General features: G+C 42.8%; 1 protein-coding gene across 3 annotated transcripts in view; it reads right to left on the bottom strand.

Annotated features, from left to right (window-relative positions):
• The window catches only part of helz (helicase with zinc finger), a 253,424-nt gene extending 234,150 nt beyond the window's left edge, over positions 1 to 19,274 (bottom strand). For all 3 annotated transcript variants that reach the window (XM_041216945.1, XM_041216948.1, XM_041216949.1), the window contains exon 1: positions 19,216 to 19,274. The gene's annotated coding sequence lies outside the window, so the exon portion shown is untranslated. The remainder of the gene's footprint in view (positions 1 to 19,215) is intronic.
• Between the last annotated feature and the right edge of the window lie 556 nt (positions 19,275 to 19,830).

Here is a 19,830-nt window from a genome sequence, read left to right as displayed (position 1 = left end):
CCTTTCTGCCCTTACCATCACCAACATCTTGGCAGGTCACCACTGACCAGAAAACTCAACCAGTCTCATACCATAGCATATCAAAGGCTGAGTATTGTGGCCCCGGCACACGTCCCGACTTCCTAAAGTTGCCACCACATACAAGGCACATGTCAGAAGATGGGACACATTTCACTTGTTTGGAGGAGTGCATCTGCAACACAAAAGGAGCTCGACGGCATCCAAAGGAAAGTAGATCATTTGATCAGCAGACCATTCACCATCAGTGCATGGAGGCTGTGCACCTTCTACAGAATGCACTCCAACTACTTGCTAAAGGTTCTTCAACAGTACCTCCCAAACATGTTCTGAGAGGTGAGGGGTGGGGAGGGGTCACAAGGGTAACTGGTGCACAGAAGCACCTTCACCTCCACGTTATCCTAACATACATCCATCACCATTATTTCATTGTTACTAGGTCAAAATCCTGAAAGTCTCTACACAACAGCACCACGAGGGTACCTTTAACAGAGAGGATTGCCGTGGTTTGAGGTAGTGGCTCACCTCCACCTTCTGAAGGGGAACTAGGGATAGTACTCGCTGGCAACACCCATAGCTAGAGGTTAAAATTTTAAAAAAATACTACCTCTTTAAAACAGGAATCTGGGTAGTCTCTATGCCTGCTATTAAAACAGTGCACTATTTGGATAAAACCAAACGATTTTATTCACTTTTCTTCCTCTCTCCCTTCCAGTCCAACTGGGTCACGAAAGCTAATAGAGCTGCACTGGAGGGCAGCCAAGATTTGGCAAAGCTTACCAACTGAAAATAAACAAGCTTAAAAAAACAACTCGATGCAGGTGGGAGTACAAGACTTGCCTTGGTTAGCAGGTCACAGTAAGTAAACTTTTATATATTGGATTAAAAGTGGGTATGACAAGAATGAAGAACGTTTAATTAGCTATACTTTCATGCAGAAGTGTTTGCCTGTCCCAAATTCAACATCAGTTTCCACCCTGGCAATACACTTATAATACAAACAGCAATTGGATTTACATCTAGCCTGTTGTAATTAAGAAATCCATTTTTAGCCATGGATTTTAGAAAGTAAAACTAAAAATACTGTAACAATATTTTGTTGTAAGTCAAGACATTGCGTGAGAAGTAACCCCAACCTAGCTACTAATTGCTGCTGCAAATCAACTGCAAGAATCAAAACTTTACAAGACCCTTAAAGCCAATACTGTTGTGCAAAAACCAACTGAAGGAATAATAAAATAGGGGATTATTTTAATGCACAGATGGTGTTGGACACAGTTTGAATATCAGTCATTTTAACCATTGGGATATTGTGTACTGTTACATTTCCATGTTAAAACACAATTTTATCCAAATTATGGCTGTTTAAAGCTTCCCGTCTATGATAAAGTCATAAGGATGAGATTACAGATATCTCAAAACAATGAAATATCTGGATATAAGCAAAAGACAACCTTATTGCAACAGGACAGCTCATTGCTACCATTTAAGTGCCAGCATATGCAAACTGCTATCAGAAATCACCATGTGTGAAGTCTGTGTCAGAAGAGTAACAGCAATAGACAACAACTACTTGCATTTATAGAGTCCTAAATGTAGTAAAACACCCTAAGACACTTCACAAGTGCATTATCAAATACAATTTTACATCAAGCCACAAAAGTAGATACTAGAGCAACTTGGTCAAAATTTTAAAGGCGCATCTTTAATGAGGAGAGATTGAGGGGCAGAGATGCTAAGGATGGGATGCATAAGAGGCCAGAACTGGGGAAATGCAGAGATCATGGAGGGTTATAGACGTGGAGGTTACAGAGATCAGGATGGCTAAGGCCAAGGTGAGATTTGAAAACAAGAATGAGAATCTTCTGTTCCAGCATTGTCTTGAATTGAAGATAAATTGAAAAAAAGATCAACAAGACAGTGCAAGATAGGATACAAGCAGCAGAGTTTTGGATGCATTGAAGTTTATGGAGGATGGAATATGGACCAAGTGAGCACTGAAACAGATAACAAGTCTAGAGTTAACAGAGGTATGGCTGAGAGTTCCTGGAACAGGTAAACTGAGGCACCAACAATGAGAAGTTATGGAGATGGCAGTACACAGTCTTGGTTATGGAGTGGACATGTGGTGGGAAGCAGATCTCAGGGTCAGATAGAATACCAAGGTTGCAAGCCATAAATAGTTACGAGGGAGAGGGATGGAGTCAGTGACGAAGTAAAGGAGTGTGACAGGAACTGTGAACAATGGATTTGCTCTTCCCAATATTTAGCTGGAGGCAAGCTCTGCTCATCCAGGACTGGCTGTCTGTTACACATGTAAAAAATCAAGGACAGTGGAAGGGTTCAGAAGTGGTGGTGGGGAAAAGCCAGGTGTGATCAGTGTATATTAAGAAATCTTTTTAGCACCCCTCCACCCACAATTTCACATTCAAAAGCAATATTAGCAGAAAACTGGGAAGAGGTCAATGACCCATCCCCTCTAGCACAAACATACATGATGTAGTGAGGCCCTTACTCCACGCAGAAGAAAAATTTACACAGAGATAAAAACAAAAAAACTGCGGATGCTGGAAATCCAAAACAAAAACAAAAACAGAATTACCTGGAAAAACTCAGCAGGTCTGGCAGCATCGGCGGAGAAGAAAAAGTTGACGTTTCAAGTCCTCATGACCCTTCGACAGAACTTGAGTTCGAGTCCAAGAAAGAGTTGAAATATAAGCTGGTTTAAGGTGTTGGGGGTGGGGGGGGGAGAGAGAGAGAGAGAGAGAGAGAGAGTCTCTCGAACTCAAGTTCTGTCGAAGGGTCATGAGGACTCGAAACGTCAACTCTTTTCTTCTCCGTCGATGCTGCCAGACCTGCTGAGTTTTTCCAGGTAATTCTGTTTTTGTTTTAAAAATTTACACAGCTTTGTTCTACAGTATATTTTGAGCGTCAACATGCCTTGCCATATCATGGAAGAAAACAGGTATGATCCATACTTTCCCAAAAGAAAATTTCTCATCCTAATTATACTGTACTAGGGAGAAGTACATCCTGAGAATATCACACAAATGATTTCTGATTTTGAGTGAATAACTTGAAATAGAACCAGAAATTTCCTGCGCGTCAAAATAATGACAATAGCTGTTTCACATATGACTTTAAATAAAATAATGCAAATTAAAAATTGGCTTCAGTTAGCTGGATCTGGAACACACTTTCATTGTCCCTGGGATCTGGAATAGCCCACATACAAAACTACTTATAAATATCCAATTTTCATGGAATCATCTAATGAAGCTGACTTCCCTTGTTGTGATACCCGAATTCAGAAGTTAATTGCAACAGAAGATTGAGATGTCAATGTGTGCAAGCTCACTTACTGGAACAAACAGTAATTTATTATCCCACACTTGACATATTTGGGCCATTTAAAAAGGGAGGCATCTCAAGTTCAAACATTTGTAACAATGTTAATCACCTGACTATTTTAAATCCATTTCCTCTTCAGATGGGACCCATCCTGGGAGTTGCAGAAAACTGGTTATGGTTCGTGGGTTTTCCCCGAAACCTTCAGTTCCCTGCTTCACATTACAATAGAGCTAAGAAAAGGTCTGTGAAGATACAGCGCTTGTAATATTTCAAAAACAACTCAAAACTGTCTAAGTCTAAAATGTATTTTTCAAACAATTTACACATCTCATTTATTGTTGTATTCTTTTGTTTCTGTGCAACTGTTTTATTTGGAAATAAATCTCTTAGTCTTAACCAGAATATCATGGGCTGGCAGTGTGATCGTTAAAGGGGTGTGTGGTGGACATTCCATATGGTCATCCATGCATAGTCTATGGCAAAAGTCTAATTGTTAACTCAATTGCATGCAGGCCATACATAAAAGGCGACTTATTTCACATCATGGCACAGTCCTTTTGTGGTGCATACAAAAGTGCCAGAAGACTGAATTCTAAAAATCTATTTCCTCTCTTTCTTGCTTTCATTTGATACAATTTTATACTTAGACACGAGCTTTACACATACTTAATTCAGAATGCAGTCAATGTGGGCACAGACAAGAGTCAACATCCTTACCATGGAGCTTAATTACACAAAAAAAACTGCACTCAAAATAAGAGAGAAGAAACAACAACCTGTGGTTATTTCACTGCTAACCTTTTTGTCAGGCTTCAAATTACTCGAGCAATATTTTCCATCAGTTTGCCAATGAAACAGTTATTAAACGTAAACTTTCTTCACCTTAGAAGCACACAGAAGCACCACACAGAAAATCACTATATGCCATTTTAAGGTGCATGTAGGTTCAACACAGTTGAACGATCTGGTGAACCAATCACATCCTTAGGTGATCTACTGTAAAATGTACTCTTTGACCTAGCAATACCTGAAGCTCAAGTTACCACAATCCAATAGTCATTCATAAACAGCTAAACTTTTGCAAGCATTTTCCTTGAACTTAATTGGTCTGGGTGCTCTATTGCAAAAGTCCACTGAATATATCGGCCACAGTTAGAACGAGTTTGCCAATAATGACAAGCATACCCAGTTTTGAAGAATACATTACCATAATCCCAAATGTAAAATGGATTTGCACTGCCCATTGTTACATCCTACACCTATTAGTTCTTATTAGCTCAGTGTGAAGGGAGACTGACAGTGGTGGGTGACTGCCCTTGCAACATGAGCCTACACTAGCAGAAGGACAGATTGCCCTTGTAGCACCAGCATAATAGAAATCACATAAAACCTTCATCAAAAGATGCACGAAGGTAGTATTACCTCTATTTACTATCTTTTTTTTTTAAATTCATTCTCAGAACGTGGGCATCATTGATGAGGCCAATGTCCTTGTGGGAAGGAAATCTGCTGTCCTTACCTAGTCTGGCCTCCATGTGGCTCCAGACCCACAACAATGTGTTTGACTCTTAACTGCCCTCTGAAATGGCTAAACGAGCCACTCAGTTGCATCAATGCACGACAAAAAAGCTGAAACAGAATTAAATTATTCTGACCACCCAGTATCAACCCAAGCTTCAGAAACAAGGCACACCTGCCAAGTGGAGCCTGCAAAGTCCTCCTGGTTAACATCTGGAGGCTTGTGCAAAATTTGGGAGAACGGTCCCACAGATTTGTCAAACAACAGCCTGACATAGTCACACTCACCAAATCATACTTTAGAGACAATATCCCAAACACTAACATCACCATCCCTGGATATGTCCTGTCACACCAACAAACAGACCACCAGAGTGGCAGCAGTGATATACAGTCAGGGGCGAGTTGCCTTGGGAGTCCTCAACATCAATTCCAGACCTCAAGTCTCATGGCATCAGATCAAACATGGGCAAGAAAACCACCTGCTTATTACAACCGACCACTGCTCCCCCCACCCCGCCAGCTGATGAAACAGTTCTCATCCATATTAAACACCACTTGAAGGAAACACTAATGGAAAATCTGGGTGGGGAGTCTTCAATGTCCATCACCATGGCTGGCTCAGCAGCACCACGACTGATCAAGCTGGCCAAGTCCTGAAGGACACAGCTGGAATGGGCAGGTTGTCCTATGGGGAAAGAGTGGGCAGGCTACGCTTGTATCCACTGGAGTTTAGAAGAGCAAGAGGCGACTTGAATGAAACATACGATCCTGAGGGGTCTTAACAGAGTGGATATGGAGATTATGTTTCCTCTTGTGGGAGAATCTAGAACTAGGGATCACTGTTTAAATATAAGGGGTCACCCATTTAAAACAGAGATGAGACGAAACTCACTCTGGAGGGTCATGAATCTTTGTTTTAATTCATTCACATGTGGGCTTCACTGGCTGGGCCTGCATTTATTGCCCATCCTTAGTTGCCCTTGAGAAGGTGCTGGTGAACTGCCTTCTTGAACCAATGCGGTCCATGTGGTGTAGGTACACCCACAGTGCTGTTAGGAAGGAAGGGAGTTCCAGGATTTTGACCCAGCGACAGTGAAGGAACAGCAATATATTTCCAAGTCAGGACATTGAATGGCTTGGAGGGGAAACTTCCAGGTGGTGTTCCCATCTATCTGCTACCCTTGTCCTTCTAGGTGGTAGTGGGTTTGAAAGGGGCTGTCTAAGGAGCCTTGGTGAATTCCTGCAGTGCATCTTGTAGATGGTACATACTGCTGTGACTGTGTGTTGGTGGTGGAGGGAGTGAATGTTTGTGGATGTGGTGCCAATCAAGCGGGCTGCTTTGTCTTGGATGGTGTCCAGCTTCTTCAGTGTTGTGGGATCTGCACTCATCCAGGCAAGTGAGGAGTATTCCTGATTTGTGCCTTGTAGATAGTGAACAGGCTTCGGGGAGTCAGGAGGTGAGTTACTCGTCGCACAATTCCTAGCCTCTGACCTGCTCTTGTAGCCACAGTATTTGTATGGCTAGTCTGGTTCAATTTCTGGTCAACGGTAACCCCCCCCCAAGATGTTGATAGAGGGGGATTCTGTGATGGTAATACTGCTGAACATCAAGGGACGATGGTTGGATTCTCTCTTGTTGGAGATGGTCATTGCCTAGCACTTGTGTGGTGCAAATGTTACTTGTCGTTTGTCAGCCCAAGCCTGGATATTGTCCCGGTCTTCCTGCATTTGGGCATGGACTGCTTCAGTATCTGAAGAGTCGCGAATGGTGCTGAACATTGTATAATTATCAGTGAACATCCTCACTTCTGACCTCATGATGGAAGGAATGTCATTGATGAAGTAGCTGAAGATGGTTGAGCATAGGACACTACCCTGAGGAACTCCTGCAGTGATGTCCTTCCACACAGCCAGGTAGATGCCAGTGTTGTAGCTGTACAGCAACAGCTTGGCTAGGGGTGCGGCAAGTTCTGGAGCAGGTCTTCAGTACTATTGCCGGAATATTGTCGGGGTCCATCGTGTTGGCAGTATCCGGTGCCTTCGCTGTTTCTTGATATCACGTGGAGTGAATCGGATTGGCTGAAGACTGGAGCTGAGATGACTGACCTCCAACAACCACAGCCATCTTCCTTTGTGCTAGGGTATGACTGCAACCAGTGGAGAGTTTTTCCCAATTCCCTTTGACTCCAGTTTTGCCAGGGCTCCTTGATGCCACACTCTGTCAAATGCTGCCTTGATGTCAAGGGCAGTCACTCTCACCTCACCTTAGGAATTCAGCTCTTTTGTCCATGTTTGAAACAAGACTATAAATGAGGTCAGGAGCTGAGTGACGGAACCCAAACTGGGCATCAGTGAGTAGGTTATTGGTAAGCAAGTGCCGCTTGATAGCACTGTTGATGACCGCTTCCATTATTTCTGATGATCAAGAGTAGACTGACAGGGCGGTAATTGGCCAGGTTGAATTTGTCCTGCTTTTTGTGTACAGAACATACCTGGGCAATTTTCCACACAGCCAGGTAGATGCCAGTGTTGTAGCTGTACAGGAACAGCTTGGCTAGGGGCACGGCTTCAGTACTATTGCCGGAATATTGTCAGGGTTCATAGTCTTGGCAGTATCCAGTGCCTTCAGCTGTTTCTTGATATCACGTGGAGTGAATCAAATTGGCTGAAGACTGGCTTCTGTGATGCCAGGGGCCTCTAGAGGAGGCCGAGATGGATCATCCACTAGGCACTTCTGGCTGGAGATTGTAGCAAATGCTTCAGCCTTATCTTTTACACTGCTGTGCTAGGCTCCTCCATCATTGAGGATGGGGATATTTGTGGACCCACCTCCTCTAGCGAGTTGTTTAAATGTCCTCCACCATTCACGATTGGATGTGGCAGGACTGCAGAGCTTAGATCTGATCTGTTGGTTGTGGGATCGCTTAGCTCTGTCTATCACTTGCTGCTTATGCTGTTTGGCATACAAGTAGTCCTGTGTTATAGCTTCACCAGGATGACGCTTCATTTTTAGGTGTGCCTGGTGCTGCTCCTAGCATGCCCTCCTGCACTCTTTATTGAACCAGGGTTGATCCCTTGGCTTGATGGTAATGGTAGAGAGGGGGATATGCCAGACCATGAGGTTACAGACTGTGTTCGAGTACAATTCTGCTGCTGATGGCCCACAGCGCCTCATGGGTGCCCAGTCTTGAGTTGCTAGATCTGTTCAAAATCTGCTGAAGGGTCATGAGGACTCGAAACGTCAACTCTTTTCTTCTCCGCCGATGCTGCCAGACCTGCTGAGTTTTTCCAGGTAATTCTGTTTTTGTTCTGTTCCAACTCTATCCCATTTAAACAGTGGTAGTGTCACACAACACAATGGAGGGTATTCTGAATGTGAAGGCAGGACTTCATCCCCACAATGAATGTGCGGTGGTCGCTCCGACCGATACTGCGACAGGCAGGTTGGTGAGGATGAGATCAAGTATGTTTTTCTCTCACCACCTGCCGCAGATCCAGTCTAGCAGCTATGTCTTTTAGGGCTCGGCCAGTGGCTACGGAGCCACTCTCGGTGATGGACATTGAAGGGCCCCACCCAGAGTACATTCTGCACGCTTGCCATCCTCAGTGCTTCCTCCAAGTGATGTCCAACATGGAGGTCAGCTGAGGGAGGGCAGTATGTGGTTATCAGCAGGAGATTTCCTTGCCCATGTTTGACCTGATGCCATGAGGCTTCAAGGGGTCCAGAGTAGATGTTGAGGACTCCTCGGGCAACTCCCGCCTGTGTATCACTGTGCCACCACCTCTGCTGGGTCTGTCCTGCTGATGGGACAGGGCATACCCAGAGATGGTGGTGGTGATGTCTGGGACATTACCTGTAAGGCATGATTCTATGAGGATGACTAGTATGTGAGACAGCTCTCCCAATTTTGGCACTAGCCCCCGGATGTTACTAAGGAAGACTTTGCAATGTCGACAGGGCTGCAATTGCCGTTGTCGTTTCCAATGCCGGGTGGTCTGCCCAGTTTCATTCCTTTTTTGTGTCTTTGTAGCGGTTTGTTACAAATGAGTGGCTTGCTAGGCCATTTCAGAGGGTATTTAAGGGTCAACCACATTGCTGTGGGTCTGGAGTCACATGTAGGGCCCACAGGCCAGGTAGGGACGACAGATTTCCTTCCCTAAAAGGACATGAGTGAACCAGATGGGTTTTTACAACAATCGACAATAGTTTCATGGTCATCATCGGACTTCTTATTTCAGATTTTTATTGAACTAAAATTTCCGGGATCCGAACCCAGTTCCCCAGAGCATTACCCTGGGTCTCTAGATTACTAGTCCAGCAACAACACCACTACGCCATTGTCTCCCCGCCTTGGAACTCTTTCTTTCTTAAAAGGTGGTTGAAGCAGAGTTTTTAAATATTTAAGGCAGAGGTGAATAGCTTCTAGGTAATAGGTTATCAGGGTAGGCAGGATGCAGATGAGATTATCAGATCAGCTATGATCTTATTGAATGACAGAGCAGACTCGAGGGGCCTAGTGGCCTACTCCTGCTCCTTGTTCAGTTGTAGATTGGGCATGTGGAAGGTCATGAGGGGACCAACGAGAGGGAAAAACCTACTTAACCTCATCCTCAGTGCTCAAAAGATGGACTTGTCCTTCACAGTAGTGATCACCACATAATCCTTGTGGGGACAAAGTGCTGTCTTCACACCAAGGATATCTTCCATCATGTTGTGTGGCACTATCACTCTGCTAAATGGGATAAACTCAATAGATCTAGCAGTTCAAAACCGGGCATCCACAAGGCGCTGTGGGTAACAGCAGCAACAGACAGTATTCAACTACAATCTGTAATCTCATGATCTACCTCGCTCTACCATTACCATCAAACCGAGGTTCCATGAGTGATTCAGGACAGCATATCAGGAGCAGCACCAGGCATACAATGCCACTAAACCTCATCAAAGAGCGATGGTCAGATTTTCTTTTGTTGGAGATAGTCCTTGCACACCACATATGTGGTAATGAATGCCATTGATCAGCTAAAGCCTGAATGTTGTTCAGTTCTTTGCTGCATGTTGCAGCGACTGCTTTGGTATTTGGGGAGTCACAAATGGAATTGAATGCTGTGAAGCTGGTGAAGCTTCAACCAAGGACTATTTGCAGGCTAACCAACAGAGGTAGCATGCTAGAGATAGCTAAGCAATCCCTTAACTAACGGATCAGATAAAAGCTCTGCAGCTTTCCTGCATTCAGCCATGAATGGTGGTGGATAAACCTTGGTATAAACATGGACAAAAAAAAAGTTAAATTCCAGAGGCTGAGTGAGAGACACCGCCCTTGACATCAAGACAGCATTTGACCGTGTGTGACATCAAGGGGCCCCTGAAGTTTCAGTGAGAATTAGGGGCAAAACTATTCACTAATTGGAGTCATACCTAGCACAAAGGAATATGGTTCTGGTTGTTGGAGGTTAATCATCTCAGTTCCAGGACATCACTGCAGGAGTTCCTCAGCATAGAGTCCTAGCCCGACCATCTTCAACTCCTTCATCAAATGACCTTCCTTCCATCATAAGGTCAGAAGTGGGCATGTTCTCTGGTGATTGCACAGCATTCAATTCCATTTGTGACTCCCCAAATACCAAAACAGTCGCTGCAATATGCAGCAAGACCTGAATAACATTCAGGCTTTAGCTGATAAATGGCATTCATTACCACATGTGGTGTGCAAGGACTATCTCCAACAAAAGAAAATCTAACCATCGCCCTTTGATGAGCTTTAGTGGCAGTCACTGACTAGTATTTTAGAGGTAATGCTCTGGGCATCCAAGTTCAAATTCCACCATGGCAGATGGTGAAATTTAAATTTAATAAAAATCTGGAATTAAAAATCGGATCCACAAAACCATTGCCGATTGTCAGAAAAACACATCAGATTCATTAATGTCCTTTGGGGAAAGAAATCTGCCATCCTTACCTGGTCTGGCCTACGTGTGACTCCAATGTGGTTGACTCTTAAATGCCCTCTGAACAAGGGCAATTAGGGATGGTCAATAAATGCTGGCCCTAGCCAGCGATGCCCACATCCCATGAACAAACATTAAAAAATTACCACTGAATCCCACCATCAATAACTTTCAGAGGGGAATCTCACTGACCAGAAATAATTGGGTTGGCCATTTAAATAAATGTGTCTACAAGAGTAGGTCAGCAGTTAGGAATCCCACAGCGAGTAACTCATCTCCTGACTCCACAAAGCCTGTCCACCACTGACAAGGCATAAGTCAGGAGTGTGATGGAATACTCTCCACTTGCCTGGATGAGTACAGCTCCAACAACACTCAAGCAGCTCAGCACCATCCAGAACAAAATAGCCCACCTGACTGGTACTCCATCCACTACCTTAAGCATTCATTTCCTCCACCACTGGTGCACAGTGGCAGCAGCATACCATCCAGAAGATGCACTGCAGCGACTCGCCAATTACTTCAACAGCATCTTCCAAACCTGTGATCCCCATCACTGGGAAAGACAAGGGGAGGAGACACATGGCAACAGCACAGCCTGCAAGCTCCCCTCAAAATTACACACCATCCTGACTTGTAACTACATCACCGTCCCCTGACACTGGGTCAAAACTCTGGAACTCCCTTCCTAACAGCACTGTGGGTGCACCTGTACCATATAGACTGCAGTGGTTTAAGAAGGTGACTCACCATCACCTTCTCAAGGACAATTAGCAACAAATGCTGGCCTTGCCAGCAATGTTCCCATGCCACAAACAAATAAAAAAGAATATTTTGCCCAAAACAAAAACAGAATTACCTGGAAAAACTCAGCAGGTCTGGCAGCATCGGCGGAGAAGAAAAGAGTTGACGTTTCGAGTCCTCGTGACCTGTTGAAGGGTCATGAGGACTCGAAACGTCAACTCTTTTCTTCTCCGCCGATGCTGCCACACCTGCTGAGTTTTTCCAGGTAATCCTGTTTTTGTTTTGGATTTCCAGCATCCGCAGTTTTTTGTTTTTATCAGAATATTTTGCCCTTTGAGTTACCCTGTGAAGGTGGTGATTGGTGTGAAGGTGGTGATTGGTTTTCTTCTTGAACCACTAGTTCTTCGTAGTCAAAAACAGAATTACCTGGAAAAACTCAGCAGGTCTGGCAGCATCGGCGGAGAAGAAAAGAGTTGACGTTTCGAGTCCTCGGTCATGAGGACTCGAAACGTCAACTCTTTTCTTCTCCGCCGATGCTGCCAGACCTGCTGAGTTTTTCCAGGTAATTCTGTTTTTGTTTTGGATTTCCAGCATCCGCAGTTTTTTTGTTTTTTTCTCTCAGTTCTTCGTAGTGGTTTGATACAACTAGGTGGCTTACTAGACTTCTTCAGAGAACAGTTAAGACACAGCCACGATAGCGTGAAATTGGTGTCACCTAAAGGCCAGACAACAGGTTTCCCTCCCAAAGAACAGTGAGCCATTTGGGTTTTTAAATGAAAATGTGACAGTTTTACGGTCAAATTTGTGACTGGAATGTGAACATTACATTGCCTACTGGCTTATTTTGAAATACGCCTCACTTACCATTCACATGTTGAAGGTATGTGAAACTTTTAATGCATTTTCCTTTTAAAGTTAAATCAAGTTGAAACTGATATACACCAACATATACTTTACATCTATTTCAATATCTACCTACTGCTACCATAAAAATGTATATCTAACCAACAAAACTAAATGGTTTTCACTTGAATATTGATTATACAACAAATTAATCACAATAACTGTTTAATAAATGCTGCCTTATATTCCCCCCCCTACCCACCCCTTTACATAAATTTTCTTTCCTTCCACCTCAAAAGTTCCCAACTCAGGCTTGCATACCAGTTCCACAAGTGACAGCAACCCTATACTACCCAGCTAAAGTGGTATTCTCCTTCATTCAAGTCAGAAATCCACACTTGTGGACATTGGATGAGGTCAGTGTTACATTCATCTATATTCTCAAGCTTTTTCTTAAAAACCTCTCTTCACAGCCATTAAATCACCTCATTTGTTTCAGCAAAGAATGTGAAGGCAGTTTGCAGCTCAAAAACTATACACCAGTGAGAATACATCACTTCCTTCAGCAAAGGTAGAGGATTTTTTTTATATAAAAAAGGCAATGGTGATGAAAGATAATGTGATATGGGCTTCAAACTACACAACTCTCTTGAATGAAAAGCAAAGTACAAAAAAGGAAGCATTAAGGATATTCTTTAGAAATCAAGTAACTTTTGGAACTGTGCACAAGAGATGCTGAGCACAGAACCCAAATTATTACATGAAACTGATGAGCAACACACCAACTGGCATCATGAGCTCTCACTCACTCAGCATGAAAACTTAAAAAAAAAATAAAAGCTGCGCTTTCCACTCAGCTGTCAAACACTGCACAACACTGCCAAAGATTCAAGCTACAGTTATTTGCCACACCAGTGATGTAAATTTTGTTTGGTTTTTTGGACCTTTTATCAATTGTAGTAGGATTTCAGAAAGTATATTGAAGTAATATGTTTCAAAAAGGGGAGAGTTTGCAGACTTGAGAATTCTCCAGAAATTCAGAGAAGTGCACAAACACAAACATACAACCTTCAATCTATACTCAGTAACTGAGTGTCTGGTGGAGCATGAGGAATGTTCCTGTGGGACAATTTTGATCACTTCCACTATTCTCCTGGCCAGTTTCTTGAGAGCCAGCAATAGGCCATACAAAACAGATTATTGTGCATGATTGCTAGGCTCAGATGGACCAAAAAAAAGATTAGCTCAAACATCCATACACTATAACAAAATGTTGAAAGTGTGGGCATTAACTAGATAAATATTTCTGCAATGATAGTTTTCCACAAGGGTTTGGTAAAATTACATTGCTGTCCTGAGCCAAACTAATGTAGTGTCAATATGCTGCAGGCAAAATTAAACTTAAAGGCAATAAACATTGTGATGTAAAACACTTCCTGAGTGAAGACTGATCCATCATCTCAGATTACTCCCATCACAGATTGCACACCATTAACCAATGGCACTTCATATTACCATCATAAATTTTTTCACTCCAAGTAAAACCTTCATTTACAAGAATAAAACCCACAGTTAGGTGTTTTTTCTAGCTCAAAATTTCACTTGCCCAGCATTATGCATTACCAAAATCCTACTAAGACTGAAGTATATTACACTAACTTCAGTATACATCTCTAATCTGTATTGTGTATTCACTGGAACATGCTTACACACCCCCTTTATGGTAACACTGAAGATCTACACTCCAGTTTGCAACACGTGTTACTTTAAAAGCAAAGGAAATAATTCACAACCACCTTTGTTCAATTCAAATACCTTTGTTCGATCCAAATACCTTTAATAAGGCCTCATAACGACAGCATCAGAACAAAGGATTACTCAAAAGAGATTAATTGACTTCTGCATGTCAGACAAGTGTGAGCGTAGAACACCTGGGACTTTGTTTTCAGGTGCAGACACCAGAAAAACATTGGCACAGATTTCAAAACCAAGTACACGGAGTCATTAAAGATAATCTTAGCTATGTTAATTGCTTATCAAGTTTGCCCAATGAGTCGCTGAGCAAAAGTACAAGCTTCGATCCACAGTCTGCAGCATTCCGAGCTGGTCTCAACCAGGGCAGCTGTAGGGGCAGTGGAATTGGCCGCAGCACTCCTGAGTAGAGGGTTGTGGTAAAAATGAGAGGCTTACCGCTATTGACTGCAATCCTGATGTAAATGCACATATGGACATTTGGGTCCAGCTTCAATTCCCTCAAATGGTCAAGTAACCTGTTGCAACACGCAGTATAAAATCTTGCACAAAAATATCACTTGGACAAAATACTGGACAGGTACCAGCATTCACAGGACTTTACTTCAGCAAGCAGCCAATATCAGGGTGTTTGTGTTGGGGAGCAGGGAGAAGAGGGAGGGGAAGTAGAGGGAATAATTTATTTTTAAAATTAATAGTTGCAGATATTACATTCCAAACCCTAATTAAAAGGCACATAACCAAAACCTGATAAACCAACCAGAATATAACGATTACATGTTTGTGCAAAGGTACACAGCATATATAATTGTAATATATCAGAAGTAATGGAGGGCTCCAAAGTCCCCAACCCTAAAAACATCAGTCAGCACCACAGCAGGTTTGTTAAATTGAAGGCAGGAACATAGGGAAAAGGGTAAAGAATGCCTAGTCTCTACTGCCACCATAAATAGCAATCATCAAACAAGCAAATGAATGAGCGACATTTAATATCATCAGCCAAGTGACAAAGAAAATGCTTCCACTAATTCCAGGGATAGTTTTCTTAGCTGTAATGTGCTGAAATGCGCAGCTTGGCCAAAAAAAGGAGGGGACAAAGCAGAGGAGGGAGAGAGGGAATGAATTAGGAAACAAAGAACAAATGAGAAAGATGTTCTAATCCCATTAGCAAATTAGGAAAGAATATAAATTTAAAAATAAATTTACAAACTATGCCAAAAAAATTATATGTCATAAGTTGCACCCCCTGTTCAATAAAACAATAAGCCTGAGCTTGCAAAATTTAAACATGGAGTGACAAATGTATATATTAAAACACCTCCCATCCTTTGTATGGAGATGTCCAGTATTGTAGGCATAGATTTGTTTTTTGCAATTCTTTTTGGATTTCTTCTTTAATTTCCTATTTTAACCATAGAAGCTATCAAAGCTAAGTATAATCCAATTTTCACTGGACCTCCTTCCATGTGTACTTTCCTATAGGAGAAACGCAACAGCAATAAACAGGAATTCAGGCTGATGTTTCCATTCCTTTGCCCATAAACACGAAGACCAAATGCAGCACTCAACAGCATTTCCAGCAGAAATCAGTGAACTCACCACAAATGACAAATGGAACTTAAGTCTGTATAGTTTAGCACAACAGCAGGCAGTGTGGGTGCCAATCACAGGAGCTCTCAAATTTCTCCCCACCCCACCCCCCAAAGAAGTTTGATGTGGTGTTTCCTTAAATTCAATGTATGAAATGATTAGTGATACACCATAGCAAACCATTAGCTTCAAACTTGAACTGGTCTTTATCAATTATGTTGAAGCCAATTGTTCCAGCCATCTGTATACTTTAAACTGTCACTTGTTTTCTCCATAGTTCTGTGCATCACTTGGAATGTCAAAAGACAAATGTTTCTCAGAAACACATGTCCTACCAGACAGGCTTGGGGGTGAAATCTGACATGGCCTTTACATCCTACAGTACATTTTTCAGAGATCGAATTAAATCGTCACCAAAGAATTCTAGTTTCATTCACCATTTTGCTGAGCCACTGATATTAAAGGCAATACTGGCTACAAAGAATAAATCAAATGGAACTAATCCCCATACTGCTTTTTGACTCAATTTGAAGGTGCCAATCCATACAAGCTGGATTTAAGTGAAAAATACAACTGTGCAGAACATCAGCCCAACAGGCATTTAAAGTAAACTGTACAAAAAAAAGAGTTCTCAGAGCACTTCACAGTGCAGTGATACTTTGTCTTTTAAAAAAAAGGGACAAGGAGCAAACAGGGAAGAGTGGAAACGGGTGTAGTCATTGGGAGTGGCAGGATGGTCAATGAAATATCCTTTTGCAGTAATGTTCCCAATAAATTTCATGGTTGTACACAGCCACTTTATTTGCAATGCATGGCATATTTAATTTTCTTTGCATATATACATGGTTTTAACACCAAGGCACCTTCCAGATTGCTGCACGGCCACACAGGAACATTGCTTTGGAGGTTTTGAAATTTAAGAAGAGGGATAACAGGGCAGAGGTACTAAAGGAATGGGATCCAGAACACATATGAGATAAAAACAAAAAACTGCGGATGCTGGAAATCCAAAACAAAAACAGAATTACCTGGAAAAACTCAGCAGGTCTGGCAGCATCAGCGGAGAAGAAAAGAGTTGACGTTTCGAGTCCTCATGACCCTTCAACAGAACAGTTCTGTCGAAGGGTCATGAGGACTCGAAACGTCAACTCTTTTCTTCTCCGCCGATGCTGCCAGACCTGCTGAGTTTTTCCAGGTAATTCTGTTTTTGTTCCAGAACACATATGGTTGTCCACTGCCATGATGTGGTGCTACGGCAAACAGAATGAGGAAGAACTAGATTCAACCATGGTCTGTGCTAAGTTCGCTGATGTCAGCCAAGGTGGCAGGTAGGTACATTCTAATTGGTCTTCAGTATTACTGAGCTCAGTGACAGTGAGCACAGTGGAGCACTGATGCTGTGTCACAAAGCAATACATGCAGATTCATGTGCACACTTGTATTCAAACTGGAACTAGAGGGAAAGCACCAAGCTGGCACAAATTGGTTCTTTGCCAGGAAAGAATTAGTAGGGAACGGAGAAATAGGAGGATAAGTAAATAGTCAACCGTACCCACTTGAGCACACCTCCAGTCAGCTGGTAAAAGTGCCAACATTCAAGACAAGCATGAATGCAGATCACTTCAGCTGTAGGTGAGAAAAGACTAGAATTCAGGTAGTGTTTTGTTTTTAAAATGCTGAATATAGTTTCTCTCATAGAAAGATATTTTTTTAAATTTGGATTTTACTCTCATAAGAGAATAATATCCAAGGAAAAATTGTCATTCCAGAAATTACTGGACTGGAAGCCTCACAAACAACAAACAACTCTAGTGGCATTTATACAGGCACCCTGAACTCAATAGTGGCTTTATTTTTATTTTGGGGATACTTAATAAAAACATAGATCAGAGGATTGTGGGGGGAGACGGGACGGGACACACGATGGAGAGCCGTGTGAAGTGAGACTTTAGAAGGGACTCCCATCACTATATCACCAAAGTAGCAAAAATTAGATTCTAGTTGAAAACTACAGCCTTTTCCAAAACAATTATTGCATCACTGATTAACATAATACATTTTTATATTTCAATAACACATTAAAGTGCTTTGAGATACCTGCATAGTGTGATAGATATTAAGTAGGCATTGAGCAGAAAGAAGCAGAAAAATAACAAGGAAGAGGAAGATGAAGATGATTGCAAGGCAATGCCAAGCAAGCCAATTCCAGGGGAGGGAGCAAGGGACTCATTCCCCTCTCTCAGGATTAGAAATCAATGAGTGGAGGGGTGGTGGGGGGGGTATATTTTTGACATTGGACGTCCCAACCACCCATTTTAATTCTAAGCATGCCTACAAATGTGAGAAAAATATTCCCAGATCTTTTCATCCTTGAGCATTATGGCATGTAATGAAAAACAAAATTGCTGAGGAACAAAACAACGACACTTGATATATTATGGTTCCAACTCAGGTACTTAAAGAAACTTTCAGTTGTATAATTTCACACATCCAGAAGCCAGGGCTAAAACAAAATGGAAAGTTCAGGATTTGGACCTCAGAGGGGGCATGAAATTTTTTTAGAAGTGTAATATCTGAGTGTTGGAAAAGGGGTAGCAAAAATGCTTTAACCTTTCGTTAGCAGTGACCACGATAAACATCAGGTGAGTTCAGCTGATAAAAGTTCTTGTTGGATGCCAGTAAGTGATATAATGCAACAGTAATGGAATCCGACTTCAACACAAGTATTCAGACAATATTGTTAGTGTAACAGGGCTAAAATAGTTGGACGAACAGTTCGCCTTCACATGGGGGTTTTATCAATTGTGCAGCACGAGCGTTAACAAAAACGTTTTATACAAAAAAGTTACTTGCTCTAAAGTTCGAATTTTGTAGCTATTGGCAAAGCCAGCAGGTAAATATGTAGCAAGAGTGGAGTGTTATAGCTGCACACGGACCCTCATAGTAATAAAGATGCTGTGTGCTCAGGAAATACACACTGAGGGATACAGAATGTGGGGAGGACAAGGCGATCCTCCCCATTCCGCCCCCTTCCCCCTCCGCCGCCGCGGCTTGTTTACACGCTCCAGACTCTGGCCACGACAAGCGCTGGGCCTACACTTCCCACAGCTGAGCTCCCTCCCAAACTCGGCGACGCTGACTGCAGCCAGAGAGGGCGAGAGAGCGGGGCCTATTGAGATCGCTATTCCCGGGCCTTGGATTTACCCAGAGCGGCGGACACAGCAAAAGCGACCACCCACCAACCCCCTCCTTCCCCCACCGCCTTCCCCCCAAACAACAACAGACTGACAGCTCCAGCAGCACTGGCCCAGGCACAAAGGCCCTTCGCCGACCTCTCGCGTCTCTTTCCCTCCTCCTCAAAGCTTCTCTCCCACCGCCAAAATCCTCAAAGGATCGGCCGACCCCGTACCCGCGGCTGATCGGACACCGACACAACTCCGCACCTACCTTTGCCTTTACTTTTGCGCCATCTTGGATCCACTTGTCAGCGTCCCCCGAGGCATTATGGGGAGCTGGCCTGCTGCGCCTGCGTGAACTCTTTCAGGGGAGCGCACCCTTAAGTAGCAGGCAGCGAAAGGGCAGCAGCGCTAAAGGGAGTGAAAGTAGCTGGGATAGGCGAAGGGCAGCAGCAACAGCCACTACTGGAGTAGGCGAAGGACAGCAGGAGCAGCCTTCTAGCTGCTTTCCTCACAATCTCTATCCAATTTTCTGCTGTCATAATCAATGAAAACATAACCTGCAAATCTATGTATATCCATGCTCTGTTAAATCCATTAACTATTCCAGCAATTTGGGGTGGCATGGAATTTTAAGAAGAGAAGCAAGCCATTTGTAAAATTGCATGGATATTACAGCACAGAAACAGGAGGTTTCGGCCTTGTTACGGTCTAGAAAGCCAGGTGGTGAAGGATAGCACTGGAGCCAATCTTTACATATATTTATATGAAATCAGATTGCAAACATGCACCTCCTCACCCAACAACCACAAGTGAATCTCCAGTTAATGTCCACTACCTGCATGCAATTAAATATAATTAATATACAATTATCCAACTGGTCAAT

This window comes from Carcharodon carcharias, chromosome 22 (assembly GCF_017639515.1).
Source record: "Carcharodon carcharias isolate sCarCar2 chromosome 22, sCarCar2.pri, whole genome shotgun sequence".
NCBI lineage: Eukaryota > Metazoa > Chordata > Chondrichthyes > Lamniformes > Lamnidae > Carcharodon > Carcharodon carcharias.
The sequence above is the reverse complement of the archived record's forward strand: the minus strand, read 5'-3'. Positions and strand labels throughout refer to the sequence as shown.